This window comes from Anas acuta, chromosome 2, assembly GCF_963932015.1.
Source record: "Anas acuta chromosome 2, bAnaAcu1.1, whole genome shotgun sequence".
In the NCBI taxonomy this organism is placed as follows: Eukaryota; Metazoa; Chordata; class Aves; order Anseriformes; family Anatidae; genus Anas; species Anas acuta.
In genome coordinates, this window is record NC_088980.1 from 152041252 (window position 1) to 152058684 (window position 17433).

The window sequence follows — 17433 nt, forward strand, 5'->3', positions numbered from 1 at the left end:
AATCTGATCTAATTTCCTTGAAGACAAATGAATATGTGGGAAGGAAAATGTGGGAGGAAGGCAACAGTGGGGTTACAAAAGGCAATGGTTCTTTTTACTGATGATGCTAGTTTGTAAACCTTACTAAAGAAAAATAAACATACATATCATTTTATTATGGCTAAAACAAACAAAACAAACAAACAATAAACTTCTACCATTGGGATGTTTAAAATGCTTTTAGCTGTTTTTTTGTTTGTTTGTTTGTTTTGTGTGTGTGTGTGTTTTCTTTCCTTTATTTCTTTCATTTTTTCTCTGATCACAGATGAACTGTGAATGAAGCAGTCATGGTGGTCTACATCTTTTTAAACAGAAATGCAAGAAAAAAACTAGAACAAGGCAAGAAAATGTCATTAAAGGAAGGGGAAAAGTTTCTTCATGTCCGGCAGCATTCAGAATTTACCCTGAGGTAAGAGGGGTATCAATTTTAAAATCAGAATCAGTGCTAGATATATGACTAAAGGCTTATCTCTGCAGGCACAGAGGAACCCAGAAACACAAGAGCAGGCTGGAGAACCCAGATACCCTAGACAGAGCCACAAACCTTTATCCCAATTTCTGCCAGGACTGTCCCAGAAGAGCCTCAGCCCCACTGGGAAAACAGTGCAGCTGTTTGGGTCACCTCTCACACTAAGGAAGGCCTGGGGTATGGGACCTATTATGGAATGTAAGGCACTAAACCATAAGTCTGGGCAGGATATGAGAGAGACCAATGAGTCTTCAAGGTGACTACTGGAGGGGCCAGGATGTCCAAACCAGCCACTGAGGGTTGGGTCCCTGAAGTCTAGGGATCAACTCAGGGACTGGTTAGCATGTCCATGTCTCTGTTTCAGGTAGCTAGACAATCAAGAATGTCCAAGGGACAGCTTCTGGGTAAACTCAGCATGTAAGGCCTGTTACTGCATGTATCTAGACTGCATGTGTATACCTGCCCCCAGTGGAGCAGGTGGATGTGGCCTGGAGGAGGCTGCGGCCCATGGAGAGCCCCCGCAGGAGCAGGCCCCAGGCCAGAGCTGCAGCCCGTGGAGAGGAGCCCACACAGGAGCAGGGGGTCTGGGGGCAGCTGCTGCCCACCCGTGGGGGACCAATGCTAGAGCAGTTTGCTCCTGGTGGATGGACCTCGTGGGACGGAGCCGTGTGGGAGCAGTTCCTGAAGAGCTGCTGCCTGTGGGCAGCCCCTGCAGACAGTTCGAGAAGGACGGCATCCCGTGGGAGGGAGCCCACAGGGAGCAGGGGCAGAAAGGGACCATGAGGGAGTGGTGGAGACGAAGCGTCAGAGACTGACCACAGCCCCCAGTCACCGTTTCCCTGTGCTGCTCAGGGAGAGGAATTGGAAGAAGGTGGATTGGGGAGAAGGTGTTTTTAGTTTACTTTTAGTTTCCCACTGTTCTAGACCATTAGTGATAGCCAAGAAATTATATTAATCTCCCTATGCTGAGTCTGTTTTGCCTGCGACGATGATTGTTGATGTTGAGTGATCTCCCTACACTTATCTCAATCCTTGATCCCTTTCAATTGTATCCCCCCCCCACCCACCCCCTTTTTTTTTTTTTTTTTTTTTTTTTTGGAGGTGGAGTTCAGCTTCATAGCAGGGTAAAACCACCACAAGGATCTGGATGAGGCCTTTGGTGCTGTTTAGGTTTATGTGTATGCTGAACATTTTTGTTTGTGTTGATCTGTGTGGCTAGCTGGATATATAGATGTGGATCTGTGTAGGATGTATGTGTGTTTGTGTGTTTGCATACTGGTAGTGCATGCTGAACCTTGCTGCTGACTTTGGGAATGGGGCTTTGACAATATTGCCTCTGTTAGGCTAGTGGATTTGACAACTGTCTGGCAATTAAGACAACTGGAACCAGTTTGAAGATAGTTTGCAGTCTCTATGGTTGCAGGGACCTGGTAGAAACTTTGCCTTGTCTATTGCAATAGCTGATGTAGCTTCAGAATCAGAGGAATTGCAGGTGCACCTAGAGGCAAAATACCACCATATATCAGCAACAAGCATTCTGCTTTACAACAATATTTCAGCTCCTGGAAATTTTGTACCCAAGATGTGGAGTAAATCTGGGAGTCACTGCCTGTTGTGGTGGTCAGTTACTACTAAATCGCTATTCTGTGCATGACTTGACAGTTTTTCCTAAGGTCTGATTTCTACAAAACAAGACTATTAATAATTAAGGAGTAAGTAAAAGCCTGTGTCACTCCTAAGCTATTTGGTATTGGCATTTGATGACAGCCACATTTTTAAATGTGACTTAGATGTGGGGCTTTCCATAAAGCAAAATAAAATATGTCTGTCTAACTGAATTTAAACAGTCATCTACTCTCCACTGTTTCTGTTCATTCTCCATGAAATATTTACTCCCAAGACAGCCTTCCTATCTATTCCCACATTTTTAATCTCATATGGTGACGTGTGTCAAGTTTGATGCCCTATGACGCCTTTCTATTTCATTTTCTATTATAGTGTTAATCTATAACTAATTATTTTTTTAAGTAGTTGATCCTAGGTTTTGGCATGACAAATCTTGCCCACAGTAGCCACTCCAGACTCTTCAAGTTTCACCTATATGATATATAAACATGTTCATGGTACATCAATAGGAGACTAATTCAGACTGTTTATCTTCCAAAAATTGCTTTATGAACAGTTCTATGTAACAGTTCACTTAAGCTTCTATTTTCTTACATAATACACTGTGTGGGTCTCTGCTGCTTGGGGGAAAAAAAAAAAGTACAAACAGTAAGAAAGAGATTAAAATGTGACATCTGTGATTCACTGAGTCTGAGGAATGCTGTTCCTCTCTTTTTAAATAAAAGACAAGTCATGAGGCTTCATGCCTAATCCAAAATGAGAGAGCATCCCTAGGAACCCGCAGTGCTTTTCTCCCAGAGGAATACCCAGACAGCAATTCTTTCTTACTTTTTCTTTCCATTTTCTGAACTGATTGTTAGTTAGTTCCCTTCTATAAAGTGAAGCAAATTCAGAAGGAACTTAACTTTTCCTTGTCCTTAATAGGCTACTTATCAGGGAATATGCTGCAATGAGGAAAAGCAGTGAGTTTGAAGCTGTTCAGGCACAAGTGTGTCTTACAGGTGAATACTCTGAAAAGAAGTTGATCTGTTTGAACTTTAAAATAAAGTTGTTACTGTATTCACAGCATCTGAATAAATCTTTACACTTGCTCTGCGAACCACAAGTTCAAACTGCTCAGAGGTTATCCATCCTGCTTCCATATCTTGTGTTGGCTTAGGTGGCAGAATCCAGTATGTTTCTGGGCTGGTAGTTTTTGACTTCTTGATTAACGAGATGAATGGCTAGAGAGAATGTCCCTGCAGCAATTCTGGGTTTGACACCGAATTGAGGGGAGCAGTTGTGTTACCCTCGAGGGAAGAGTCACTATTAAGAGGATTCCTGACAAGATAGAGAGATGGGCTGACAGAAAACTTGCGGAGCTTAACATGACCAAATGACAGATCTTGCCTCTGGGAGATGTACCACACCATATCTGATTTACCAGTACTCATAGAAGGGTCATGGTATCAAACTTGAGCTGGTGCAACAGAGATCTTCTAATATGAAGTCTGGAGTAAGAAGGTACCAGGAGAGGCCATGTTTGTTTGTTTGTTTTTAAACTGGAGAAGCAAAGGCTCTGAAAGCATCTAATGACTGTTTTCAATACCTAATTGTGAATTATAGAGAAGATGGAGACAGACTCTGCTCAAAAGTATATAATGAAAGGAAAAAAAAAAAAAAACAGCTATCAAAGATATAAGAGGAAATTTCTATCTGGGAAAAGGAAAATTCCTTTACAATGGGAATGGTTATCCACAGAACATGGCTGTCCGGAGAAGCCATGAAGATTCCATTCTTGGACACACTCAAAACTCAGCTTGTCACAGACCTTTAGAACATGATCTTACTTCAAAGATAGAATACACAGAACAGGTGGGATCTCCAGTGGGCCCTCCAATGTAAGTTTCTGCATGTATACACAACGTATGCCAGTCTTGAAACCTGAACTTCCTTGGAGTCTAAGTTACAGTTAAGTAGGAATTTTGAGGGTCATAATGTTATTTGACTCCTTTCTGACTATTACCCTAAGTCCTCATCCTGACTCTCAGTTAATTTATCCACCTACCCTGGTGCAAGAAAAAATGCATGGCAAATCAGCAAATTTACTGAGGAACAAACTAAAAGAAATGGATACCCTGATGCATCCACATAATGTGGTCTGTGGGCTTTCCCTCAGACAAAGCAAGTTGGGCTGTCAGCTTCTTCTTATCAAAAGGCCAATAATCAGTTTAGAACATCAGACTTTTTTGCCATTTTTCTTTCTCTCAAAAATAACTGTCTGATGAAAATTCAGTCTGTTTTAACAGCAAGGAAAATATTAGCAGCAATAAAAACTGAAGGCATATATTGGGTCTTGACAGGTAAGTGAAGGAAGAAAAATGATTTGAAATAATTTTGTTTTCAAAGGTAATTCAGTGCCAGAATGTGATTTGGGATCACAGTCTATTGTCTGAGGTTAGTATTTGTTCCTTAAGGTATTTCAATTCACTGCTGAAATGCTATGAAATGGAACAACTGTCAAACTACCTTAGCTTTAAGGCCCACATTGCTACTCCTGACACCATTGCCCTGAGGCCCTGAACCTGTAAGTTCTTGTTCAACAAGGACAGCAAGTTGAAGGGGAAACTGTACATAAACAAAAGATTAAGTGCTAGATTTATTTCTCCGCACAGAACGGAAGTGAAATGTCAGTTTTCCACAAAACTGCTTTATTATTTGCAAAAATGGGATGAAAAAAAGGGCTATTGTTCACCCAAATAATGTCAGGTCTGACAAATTACTATGCCAGATCTGAAGCCAACTTATGCTGATTTACACACACTAAGGGTTTGGCCCAATTGTTAAAATGCAAAACTCAGCTCAGTAATGAGACATTTACTCATATGGTCTTGTTAGCCCTATTATAACTCTTAGCAATCAACTATTGGCTGCATAGTTCAGGCTGCTTTGCAATCTCTGTCCTGTTTTTTTCCCCCTGTGCCCACTGTTTGCCAGGCAAATCTTGTGGTCTATGGGTGACTTTTGAACCTATTTTTTAGGGTTTTTGTTTGTATGTTTGTCTGTTGGCTTGTTTTTCCCAACTAATCAAATTCAGAGCTAGTATAACTGGATCCAGTTTCAGTGAAGCCCTTAACTTGAAATGATTTAGTGTTATGCAACAAGGTGCACTTACATTGTTTTTTGATAGGTGTAGATTTTGAGAGATATTCATTTATCTTAAAATAGTGCCCAAAGGAACACTACCCAAAGAAAGACGTTTTAGTGACCTCTACGGGGTTTCTACTGTTTTCCCAGGGGAAGCCCAGGCTCCTAACTTGAGACCTCAATTTGCTGTAAGCACCTGATTATATACAGCCCATGGTGTCTATACCTCACAAACTCTGCTTCAGGGAAAGAATCAGTTCATAACACCTGTACCAGGAAGGACATTGACTGAATATTCATGAAGATTCATACAAATAACTGTAGCAAAGATATGCAGATATTAATGCCTACCAAAGCTGGGTTGCACAGAAAATAAATAAGAAAAGAAGACGGAGTAATTTTATAAACTTACATGTCAGGAAAAAGAGATTAATCTTGAGACTGGATATAAGGACAATTGTGCAGTTAATTAGGCATGGAAAACATATCATTAAATTAGAATATAACCATTTTATGGAATTTGCTGGTTTGCATCTAAGTGTATTGAAACAAACGTCCAGGAAAATTACAAATGAACAAGAGGCCTTTCCCTGAAGTGAATTAACATCAACACCGGGCCTTTTTAAGAGCATTTGTTATATAGCAAGGCATGTTCCTTCACAGCAGTGTTTCAGTGGGGTAGAGGAAATAACTAAAGACTCATTTGTTGGTAATTTGTCAATAGAAACTCATTTTTTTCCCTTATCTGTTGAAGTTTTCTCAGAGGTGTTAGAAAATCAATGTACTTCCTGGAAGGCAGGATTTCATTTCACAACTTTGAAAACAAAACAAACAAATAACAACAACAACAACAAAAAAATCATATTTATAAGGGAATAAGAACAATCTATTTTCAGATTTTCACAGCTAAGCACATTCAATGATTTACCTTATCTGGATTCTTTCCCTGCAATTTCATTTTATGTCATATTCTAAGTTAAAGCTACACTTTTGTGTCTTGGCAAATCTGGAGCATTTTCTGATATTACTCTTCCCTTCCTCCTATATATGAAATACTGGTAGTACCAGAAGGCATGTAACCATACATAGGTATGGTGGAAGGAGGTGGAAGAAAGGGAAGATGGAAGATGGATTAAGAAAGGAAGAAGGAAGCAGGGAAGGAAGGAAGAAAAAAAAGAAGGAAGACAGCAAGCCTTGTATTCCTTTCTCCAACACAGGAGAGGAGGCTGCAGCAATACTGCACCTCAGCCTGAGTTCATTGACACTGCAGTCCATCTCTCTCACCATAGGGCTTTACTGTAGTTCAGACCATGTCCACTAGAACAGAAAGTCCAAAAAGTTGAGGCACTTCTGGATAATTTAGCACATTTCTTACATTTCAGCATTGCCAAAGTGAAATGGCAAAGCCTGTATGCTCCCCCTTGCGTATCTGCAGTGGTGTGGCTGGACTCTCCAAGGGGCAAGTACAGAATTTATTTTAGAAGAAAACCCCTTCGTTCTGTTTTTACTCTTGTACATCTCTAATAAATACATAAGTAAATAGATACATAACAAACAATAATAACTTCACAATTTTATTTTATTTTATTTTATTTTATTTTATTTTATTTTATTTTATTTTATTTTATTTTATTTTATTTTATTTTATTTTATTTTATTTATATTTACTGTGGCACTACTTACTCCTAAAGGAACTTTTCCGTAGTAATTCAAGGACAATCCTTCCCTACCACGTTGAATTGAAGTCTGGGCTCTCCATTTCTCTCAAAGAAAATGTATAAATTATTCAAGAATATATAACAGGCATCTTTGTTTCATTGCCATGTGGGGATGATATCTTCAGTAACAATTCTTTGATTTGGGGAGCACTATCATTTTATAATTCCTGCCTCCTGAGGCAAGGAGGAAGAGTGAATTGAGTAGCATGGCTTTTCTTACAAACGCTGGAGTTACATACATAGAAATATCCAGAAAAAATAAATTACCATTTCACCACCAGCAAAAAAGCGCAGTGTGTGTGGGTATGGTGATGTGCTCCAGTGCAGTGTGAAATGAAAATGAGACCATTTTCTTTACAATTTTTCTTTCAAGATAATAAGAAAAAGACACATCTAATGATTTCCTATACTCAGATAGTAAGGATGCTTACAGAAAAGCAAGACAAGTAGGTTCAGCACTGACAGTCTTCTATTTTTCAAATCAAAGTCCTGAAAACTGGGATATTTAGCACTTTGTGACAGTTTTCTCTGTCTTTTCATCTACTCCTTTTAAAAAAATTATCCCTTGGACTTAAGAAAATTTCATCAGGACTGGTGTATAGCTAAATAATGTTCTAGTTTGGCTAAAAAAGAGGATTGAGGGGTGAGTGAAATGGGGAGGTTCATCAAAATGTATGCAATAATCTCTACTCCTAAAGGTGCATACTCTTTGAATCATTGCTCATCAGTAATTAATTTCCACTTGATTTTTCATCAAGGCCATAATACCTTATAGCCATGGCTAACCTTGCATTGTGGTTTAGCCTTGGAAAGCAGCTAAAGCAAAAGCCACAAGTCCAAGCAAACCAAAACAAGGAATTCATTCTCTACTTCCCATCAGCAGGCAAGTGTTCATCCACTTCCAAGAAAGAAGTGCTCATCATCCATAAACGTTTCTTAAATAAAAGACCTAAGTGACCTGAACTGGACCCATCTTAAAAATAAATAGCCACTTTTTTTTAATTGTGTACTCCAAATATGATTCACCTTCACCTTTTTGGAAAAATAAAATAAAATAAAATAAAATAAAATAAAATAAAATAAAATAAAATAAAATAAAATAAAATAAAATAAAATAAAATGATGTGGGGTTCTTATTTCTCTGGTGAATCAGGTGAATTTTTCTGATATTACCATCCATTGGTTTGTTCTTGTTATTCCTTTGGCAATTAAATTGAAGAGCCTTTGTTTCCTGAAATTTTTGTTAGCAATACACACTGATAAAATTCTTAAGCATATTTTAGATAAACTAAGAAGTCTGTGCTTTTAAGTAGTCAGTTGTCTTTTGGGGATTTTCTAACCCCCTTGAACATATAGTTGGTGTTTTTTTTTTTTTTCTGAATTCTCTCAAACTTTTCAATATCATTTCCAAATTATGGATACCAGAACTGGTCATGCTATCAGGCTAACTACTACTATACAGAAAAAACAAACAAACAAAAAACAACATCAACAACAACAAAGACTAACAACAAGAACAAATACAAAAAACTGTCTGGCTCATTTCTGTATCTGTTCTTGCATTCAGAGGTTTTGCTATTTTCTTTTTCTGTGTCTTAGTGGAGAAGGCTGATGCTGGGCTTCTTGTCTAATATGTCTTTTCAGAGCTTTTAAAGGGGGAAACTATTATTCTTCATTTCTTCAGGCTGCATGACACTCACAACTTTTTTCTTGGATGTCTAATATTTCACTAGGTTGTATAAGAGTAATTAAATTGGTTTTCTACCTTATTATGAACATTTTTTTCTTATCTTTCCTACACCTTTCTTTGAGTTACCCACTAATTTTATCATCAGTAGTTTTACACTTCAGTTGATCAACGTTAATATTGTTTAGGCAGAAAAAAGTAAGTGTATGGACATTGGCAGTGAGTCAGGTGACATGGGAGAGATGCTGTTGTGTAGGAAGATAATTCGTGCAACCAAAACACAATTACAACTGAAGCTGTCTAGTACTGTGGGAGACAATAAAAAGGGCTTTTTAAAATACGTTGACAACAAAAGGAGGAGCTGAGATAACATTGGTCTATCACTTGAGAAGGATGATCACCTTAAAAATTGGGATATAAACAAAGCAGAGATATTTAATGCCTTCTTAGCCTCTGTCTTCAGCACCACGACAGTCTCTGGGACCCCTGGAGCCCTGAGTTGGAGGACCATGACTGCAGGAATGATAAACTCCTAGACAACTCCAAACTTCAGCAGGATTTTCTGCTCCAGCTGGATGCATCTAAGTTTATAGGGCCCAATGGTATTCATACCTGGGTACTCAAAGAGCTGGCTGATATCATCATGAGACTTTTCTCAATCATTTGTCAATGGTCTTGGGAATGTGGAAATATCCCAGTTGACTGGAAGTTGGCAAATGTTGTCCCAGTTTTCAAGAAATGCAAGAAAGAAGACCCTGGTAATTACAGTCCTGTCAGTCTCACTTCAGTGACTGGTAAAATTGTGGAGAAAATTATTCTGGGAGTTACTGAAAAACACCTGAAGGACAATGCATTCATTGGTCACAGCCAGCATGGGTTCATGAGGGAAAAGTCCTGTTTAATGAACCTAATTTCCTTTTCTGACAAGGTTATCCACCTAGTTGACCAGGGGAAGATAGTTGATGCGTTCATTTTAGATTTCAACAAAGCTTTTAATACTGTTTCTCACTGTATCCTTCTGGGCGAAATGTCAAGCATGCAGCTAGACAAATGCAATATGCAATGGGTGGATATCCCAGATATATGTACAGACGGGGGAATGAGAGGCTGGAGAGCAACCCCACAGAAATTGATCTGGGGTATTTGGTCAACTGCAAGTTGAATATGAGCCAGCAGTGTACCCTGGCATCCGAAAGGACCAACTATATCCTGGCGAGCATGGAGCACGACACTGGTAGCCAACCGAGGAAAGGGATTGACCCACTCTGCTCTGCATTGGTGTAGCCTTACCTTGAGAATTGTGTACAGTTTGGGGCACCACAGTATAAAAAGAACATGAAACTGTTAGAGAGTGTTCAGAGGAGGATTACAAATATAGTGAAGGGTCCAGAGGACAACACGTATGAGTAAGGGCTAAGGCCACTTTGCTTGTTCAGCCTAGAGAAGAGGAGACATGAGAGTGCTCATCATGATCTACATAACTTTCTTGCAAGGGGAGCAGAGGCGGAGACACCAATCTCTTCTCTTTGGTGATCAGTGATAGGACCCAAGGAAATGGCATGAAGGTGCATCAGAGGACGTTGCGATCAAGTATTAGTAAAAGTTTCTTCTTTGAATGGGTGGTTGGGCACTGGAACAGGCTTACCAGGGAAATGATCACAGCACTGAGCTTGCTGGAGTTCAATAAGTATTTGGACAATGCTCTCAGACATAACGTTTGCTTTTGAGGTGGTCCTGTGTGGAGCCAGGTGTTGGACTCGATGGTCCTTGTGGGTCCCTTCCAACTTGGTATATTCTGATTCTATGATTCTATGATTGTATGAATAGAGTATGATCCAATTTTTGATCTTTACAGAATCCTGCTAACATAAAACTCAACCTGACCTGAATGTTGACTTATTAAAATGTCAGCTAGATATACTTAATCCTTTTAATACATACATTGTGATTTTTATGCTGATATTTTCAAGTCAAAATATCACATTGTGTTAAGTGAAATGCCTATGTGTACTATATTAAAGCAGATGCCTTTAATAGATCAGTTTACTATCAGACTGAGATTTGGCAGAGAAGGAGTAAATAATTTATTTCCCTGGTTGTTTTTTTTTTTTTTTTTTTTTTTTTGTTTGTTTGTTTGTTTTTTGATTTTGGTAGGGCTAAAATATCTGAAAATTCATAAAAATTGTTTTTACTGTTTCTTGACTGCAAACTTGCAGTTTTATGAGCACCTCCATTAAACTTTTCCTATCCAACTCCCAATTATCATTCATATTCTTAATTATAAATTTAAGTTTACTCTTAGCTATACTCTGAAATTTGGTTCCTTGGGGTAAACCATCCTTCTTGTAATTTTGGATCATCCTTTGTTCAGCACATATTAAAAAAATAAGATCTTGATCACTGATTCCTAGTCGATTTCCTCTAGTCTAGTGAACCTATCTTTATCAATGATGACGAAATCCCCCAAAAAATCATCATTAAGATTACTTTAGTTACACAGATGAAGAATGGGACTAAATGACTCACTCAAGACTATTCAGAAACTCTTTCTCAAAGACAGTGTAGCACAAAGCTTCTCAATCTTAAATGAGTGCCTTCAACCAAAGATCATCCTGTCAAACATGATATTGGCCCCACATTTATCTGAACCCCCATCTGTTTCCAAATATGAACAGATGGCAGATAGAAAGTTTTCATGTATAATCTTATTCCCCAGGTGGTATGGCTTTAAAAAGTTCTAAAAAAGAATTCCACAATAATTGCAAGATCGTGCTGGAGTACACCAAACACTCACAATATGAATCCCTTTACAAGATACCTTTTTTTTTTCCTTTTTTTTTTTTTTTTCTTAGTCAGCCGGTATATTATCACAAAATACTTTGGAAATTTTAATTAATGATTGAAATGACAGAGCAAGCACTTAATTGCTCATTAATGTTTTATTTATTACAAATTCGTGAAACATCAAATTGCATTTAAATTGGCATACATGATAATATGTACAATGATGTTCTTTGTGATAACATAGTGATAAACATTTCTGTAAATGCCATTACCACTTTGAGTGTTGGTTCGGGAGCACAGGGTTTGAACATGCCATGACCTCTTAATTTTTGCAAGCCAAAATAAGTTTTATATTTCAGTTTTTTAGTATGTAAAAAGGATGAAGACATACTAGGAGCCTTGCGGGAGACATTATATTCAAAGACTTAGTAATCTTGAGCAAACTCTGACAGCCATAGTGGGCCTTGTGCTAATGCTCAAGATACCTGTTGGTTAATGTCTGCTGTGTAATTTCAGATATGTAACAATAAACAGGAGCATGCTGGAAGGTTCTAGGTATGAACTGTTCCTAGACACATGTAGGTAGTTATGTAGGTAGGTATTAAAAAAGAGTCCTGGTAAAACAAATGTATGGCTTTATTTGTTATACAAGATATAAGGAGTCACAGTTGTAACCTCACTGTTGATGGGATCTGCTGAGCATTAAAAAAACTTTATTTTAGTTATGAACCACGTTTCTATCAGGTCTCTGCTGCAAAGCAGAAACAGTCAACTTTGCAAGGAACAGCTGTGTGCAAATGTTATGGTTATCATGTTGGCCATCAAACTAGAGTTTTAAAACTCTGGTCAGTACAACCTCCTATAAAGTGGGGGGAAAGCTGGTCTAGCTAGAATAGGTGAATTCTATGTGGTTGCTAAATAAGTCAGTTTCAGAATACTGTTAGCTTGTGCTATGCTACAAGTAGTAGTGAGAGTTGACATTCTAGAAAGCATCTAAATTTTTTGCTTTTATGAAAGAGATAACGTAGCTGTTACAAATGCTCAAGACTAGTGTGAGTTATTTAGCATTGCTCTTAACATAGATAAACCTTATATGTGTTTTAAATGTATGAAATAGAAAGGGAAGGTCATGTTAAGAAGAAATGAAATCAGTGGGAAATGAACCAGTCCCCTTATATGAAGTGTTTTAACTCCACAACTAGTCAGTAGAAAGCACTAAAGTGTCTCTGACAGCCTGCTTAGCATTATCCAGTTTCACTAAATTAAGTCCCTCAACAGAAAAGACTTGTGAATATAGTCTGCAGAGCATTTGAGCAAACCATGATGAACTCAAGCCAGTGTCACAGTGAGAACACACTGAAGGTCAGAATGCAGAAATGAGTGTAAGAAAATAGAGGAAATAAAAAGCAGAATGCTAGAAAAGAAGGAAGGAAGGAAGGAAGGAAGGAAGGAAGGAAGGAAGGAAGGAAGGAAGGAAGGAAGGAAGGAAGGAAGGAAGGAAGGAAGGAAGGAAGGAAAAGGAAAAGAGCACAGAATAAAATAGTTAAAAAAAAAAAAAAAAAAAAAACAACAGACCATCAATCAAACAAATGTTTTTCCAACCCCCAAGCACACTGAGAACTTTTTTTTTTTTTTTCCTGGCATTTTTTCCACCCTAGACATTGCAGAAATGTACAGTGATTTTTTAAAATGTAATGTAGGGCTTGTTCCAATTGTTATTTATTATATTTTATTTGTATTTTGTTATCATTAATAACATACGTATAAAATATGCATTTATAAGTTTCTATATTGGGAACTCACCTGGGCTACAGGTAATGCATGACTTTGCACTGAAAAATAACTACATAAAATCCTATTAGGGACTGCCCTAACCACTAAGATAGATATTCATTTCCACACTTACTTTTTCTCCTATTAGAATACAAAAATATCTGTAAATTGAATTTAAGGAAGTAATTGAATTAAATTAAATGGATTAAAATGAAGATTAAAATAAATATATATATCTTCTCTGTAAAACACTTTCTGTGATGGTATCTATTATCCTGGATCTGGGCATAATATTAAAGATCTCTGTTTTACCAGCATCTTTAGGAAGTGCTCTAAATTCTATGTTCTGTTAAGCACTCCCCATCCTTCTCTCTTTATTTATTTCTTTCTGTATCGTCTACAGAAAACCTTCTGACTAGTGCTCAGTATGTTATAACTCTTCTGGCATGTTTAAAGATAACATCCTGGTTGAAGTCTAATTGTCAATACAGACAAATATTTATCTTGTGACTCCATATCTTGGCATGAAGATCTTCAGCTTTGTCAAGATTTGTCAAGAGGCAGCTCTGGCCACATGCTGCAGCTGAGAGTGAGACACAGGTCAGGGACATCAGTCTAGCTAGCACCAGAAGACGGTAAAGAAAGATTATTTTCTTTCCTTTCCACTCCAATTATTTAATGTCCACAAGCTGGGATTTAAAATTATGTATTTTAAGAGTCAATGGGAGATCTGGATTAGGTTTGGTCGTTTCAGAAGGTAGTTTGGGACCATGGTATCACAGTGTAGATAACTCAGGCTGGAAGAGACTTGAGTAAGTCTCTCACCCAAAATTTGCAAAGACAGCTGTGGCATCAGACCAAGTTGCACAGGTCTTTACCCAGTATGGTCTTTAAAGACGTGGTATTTTAATGCTAGCTGATCCTTCCTCCCTCCCTCCCTCCCTCCCTTCCTTCCTCCCTCCCTCCCTCCCTCCCTCCCTCCCTCCCTCCCTTCCTTCCTTCCTTCCTTCCTTCCTTCCTTCCTTCCTTCCTTCCTTCCTTCCTTCCTTCCTTCCTTCCTTCCTTCCTTCCTGTCTTTCTGATTTTTTCCTTTTTTTTTTTTCCTTTTTTTTTTTTTTTTATGTTCAAATTCCTCTCTTTGATTCAGACTCCATCATATGCAGCATTGCCTACTGTTGTAGTTTAACCCTGTCAAGCAGCTAAGGACCACACAGCCATTCACTCTCCCCAGCTCTTTTTGCATCCCCAGCCTCCTTGCTGGCAGGGCAGCACAAAAAGCAGGAAAGTCCTCGGCTCTGTGTAAGCACTGATCTGCAACAACTAAAACATAGTTTTAGTGTTATCATGACTATTTTCATCAAAAATCTCTAATGCGGCATCATTCAAGTCTCTAGGAAGAAAATTACCTTATCCCAGCCAAACATGACACTTACAAAAATCCTTGAGTCAGACATGAGTTTGTTATGTGCAGATTCTCAGAGATGTGAAATGTAAATCATCCTATTGCTGTACAGTAGTATTAGCTCAGGTCTGAGCATCACTCCAGACTTTTAACCTCTCTACAATCTCTCCTCTGTGCACAAAATTCAGTGTTGTTGTTCCCTATATACTGTTGAGTAAGATCAAGTATGCTGCCTCATATTTGGGCAGCAAGCTGGCTGGACTTATTAGCAGAGCTTTAAACTAGATTCAGTAGGTGAAGGGATGAGTGACAGAGAAGAGCCAGGAAACACTGACACTTTAGGAACCAATCCGTGACTTGTCTCAAAGGAATTAGGGAGGGCTCTTCTAAAAAGGTGATGCAGCTGATAGCCCAGCTGAAATGCCTCTACACCAATGCATGAAGCTTGGGAAACAAGCAGAAAGAGTTGGAAACTACAGTGGAATTACAAAACTATGATTTAATTGCTATCATGGACATGTAGTAGGACAAATCACACAACTGGAACACTGCAATCATGTACAATAAGCTTTTCAGAAGAGATAGGTAAGGAAAGAAGGGGGGAGGTGTTCACAGAATCACAGAATCACAGAATTTCTAGGTTGGAAGAGACCTCAAGATCATCGAGTCCAACCTCTGACCTAACGCTAACAGTCCCCACTAAACCATATCCCTAAGCTCTACATCTAAACGTCTTTTAAAGACCTCCAGGGATGGTGACTCCACCACCTCCCTGGGCAGCCTGTTCCAATGCCTCACAACCCTTTCAGTAAAGAAGCTCTTCCTAACATCTAACCTAAAACTCCCCTGGCGCAACTTTAGCCCATTCCCCCTCGTCCTGTCACCAGGCACGTGGGAGAACAGGCCAACCCCCACCTCGCTACAGCCTCCTTTAAGGTATCTGTAGAGAGCAATAAGGTCACCCCTGAGCCTCCTCTTCTCCAGGCTGAACAAGCCCAGCTCCTTCAGCCGCTCCTCGTAGGACTTGTTCTCCAGGCCCCTCACCAGCTTCGTCGCCCTTCTCTGGACCCGCTCAAGCACCTCGATGTCCTTCTTGTAGCGAGGGGCCCAAAACTGACCACAGTACTCGAGGTGCGGCCTCACCAGAGCCGAGTACAGGGGGACGATCAAGTGTTGCTCTCTATGTTAAGAAATTGATAGATTGCCAAGAGCTGCTCAGAGAAACAACCACAAACAAGTTGAGAGCTTGTGGGTAAAAATTAAGGACTGGATATCTTGTGGCTGGGGTTTACTACAGACCACCTGATGAAGGGGAGGATGTTAACAAGTCCTTCTTGCCTCAGCTATAAGAAGCACTAGCAGGCTTGCATACTGATAGGGGATTTCAGCTACCTAGATGCCTGCTGGGAAAGCAACAAAGCGGGCTTTAAGCAATCGAGGAGACTCCTAAAGAGTATCGAAGATAACTTCCAGGTCCAGGTGTTAGAAAAAACAACCAGGGGAGAAGCACTACTGGACGTGGTGCTTACCAGTGAAGATAAACTCATTAAAGAGCTTAAGATTGGAGGCAGTCTGGGCAGCAGTGACCATGTCCCAGGAGAAAACAAGCCATTCTATGATTCTATGCTATCAATTCATTGCATGGAAGCTGTTCTGAATTAGAGAATAGTTTGAAAAAAGACAGGGAGCCAATACAGCAGAGAACATCTGCAGTGTTATCTTTCTCCTCAGCCTTCTAGAAATACTTCAAGCTGCCTTGAATTTGTCCCATCCTATGATGTTGCATACCTTCTGCTTGGAGAAGAATCTTTCAAAGCCTGGGCAATCCCACCACATCAGGCCATATCTACAGTACCAGTATTGTTTCAAAATTCATTCAAAAAATTGGTAGTATGGTTATTTATTTCTGAGAGTCAGAAATTGTCTGTATTCTGCAAATAACAAGCCTTGCTGATTCAAAGATAGACTGTACAATCCAATTTCAAGAAATAGAATATCTTCTGGGCTCATTTTATTCCAGATCACGAACAGACAAATCTACTGTTTATCACTGATAGGATGTTCCCCTCTTTTTCTCCCTGTGACTGGTCAAGAATGAATCCAGCATCTCCAGCTCATGTTTTACATTTAGAAAAGGCAAACAGAGACAAACAGGAAGGAAAAAATATAAATGTAATATATCCTGGATAACAAGGTGTCCATCTGTAAAGCAGCCGTGTCAAGAAAAAAATGAGGTATTTTAAGATGCAGCACAAAGGTAAAAGAAAATCTGCAAATAGTTACACATCTTGGTTGTTTTAAAATATTTTTGAGTTACTTGGGCAAGTTTTACTCATTTAATCAAAGAAATTAAATTAAATCTCTGTAAAACTTTATTTATTTATTTTAATTTCCTTGTGTTTGTGGGTATGTTTATTTATGTATTTACCTTCAGTACATTGAATTTATATAATACAGATGTACCTTTAAATATGTAATTACTTTCCTTTGCCTACTGCTGCAGAGCTTTCCTTGGGGGAAAGGTATCAGAAGAACAGTTATCTGCACCTCGGATGAAGTGGAAAATTTAGTTGTAAGTGGCATTTACTGCTCTCTTCAGTAGCAATAATCCAACCATTGAAACGTTACTAAGATTGCTTCTTTTGACCCTTTTTAACAAGATCACAGCTTTCAGCATTTCAAGTACCCTTATCAACCAGACCCAACAGTGGCTTCAGGAAAGGCATTACCGGATCCAGGAAGCTTTAAGGTGTCAGAGGGAGTCAATCAGCCCCACTACTAAGCAATTCTTATAAAAAATCCTTTGCTC

The 17433-nt window shown here is 38.9% G+C and overlaps 1 long non-coding RNA gene across 1 annotated transcript in view; it reads left to right on the forward strand.

Annotated features, from left to right (window-relative positions):
• Positions 1 to 303: 303 nt before the first annotated feature.
• The window catches only part of LOC137851860 (uncharacterized), a 31487-nt gene continuing 14357 nt past the window's right edge, over positions 304 to 17433 (forward strand). The window contains exon 1 of the long non-coding RNA XR_011093546.1: positions 304 to 448. This is a non-coding gene — a long non-coding RNA (uncharacterized lncRNA). The remainder of the gene's footprint in view (positions 449 to 17433) is intronic.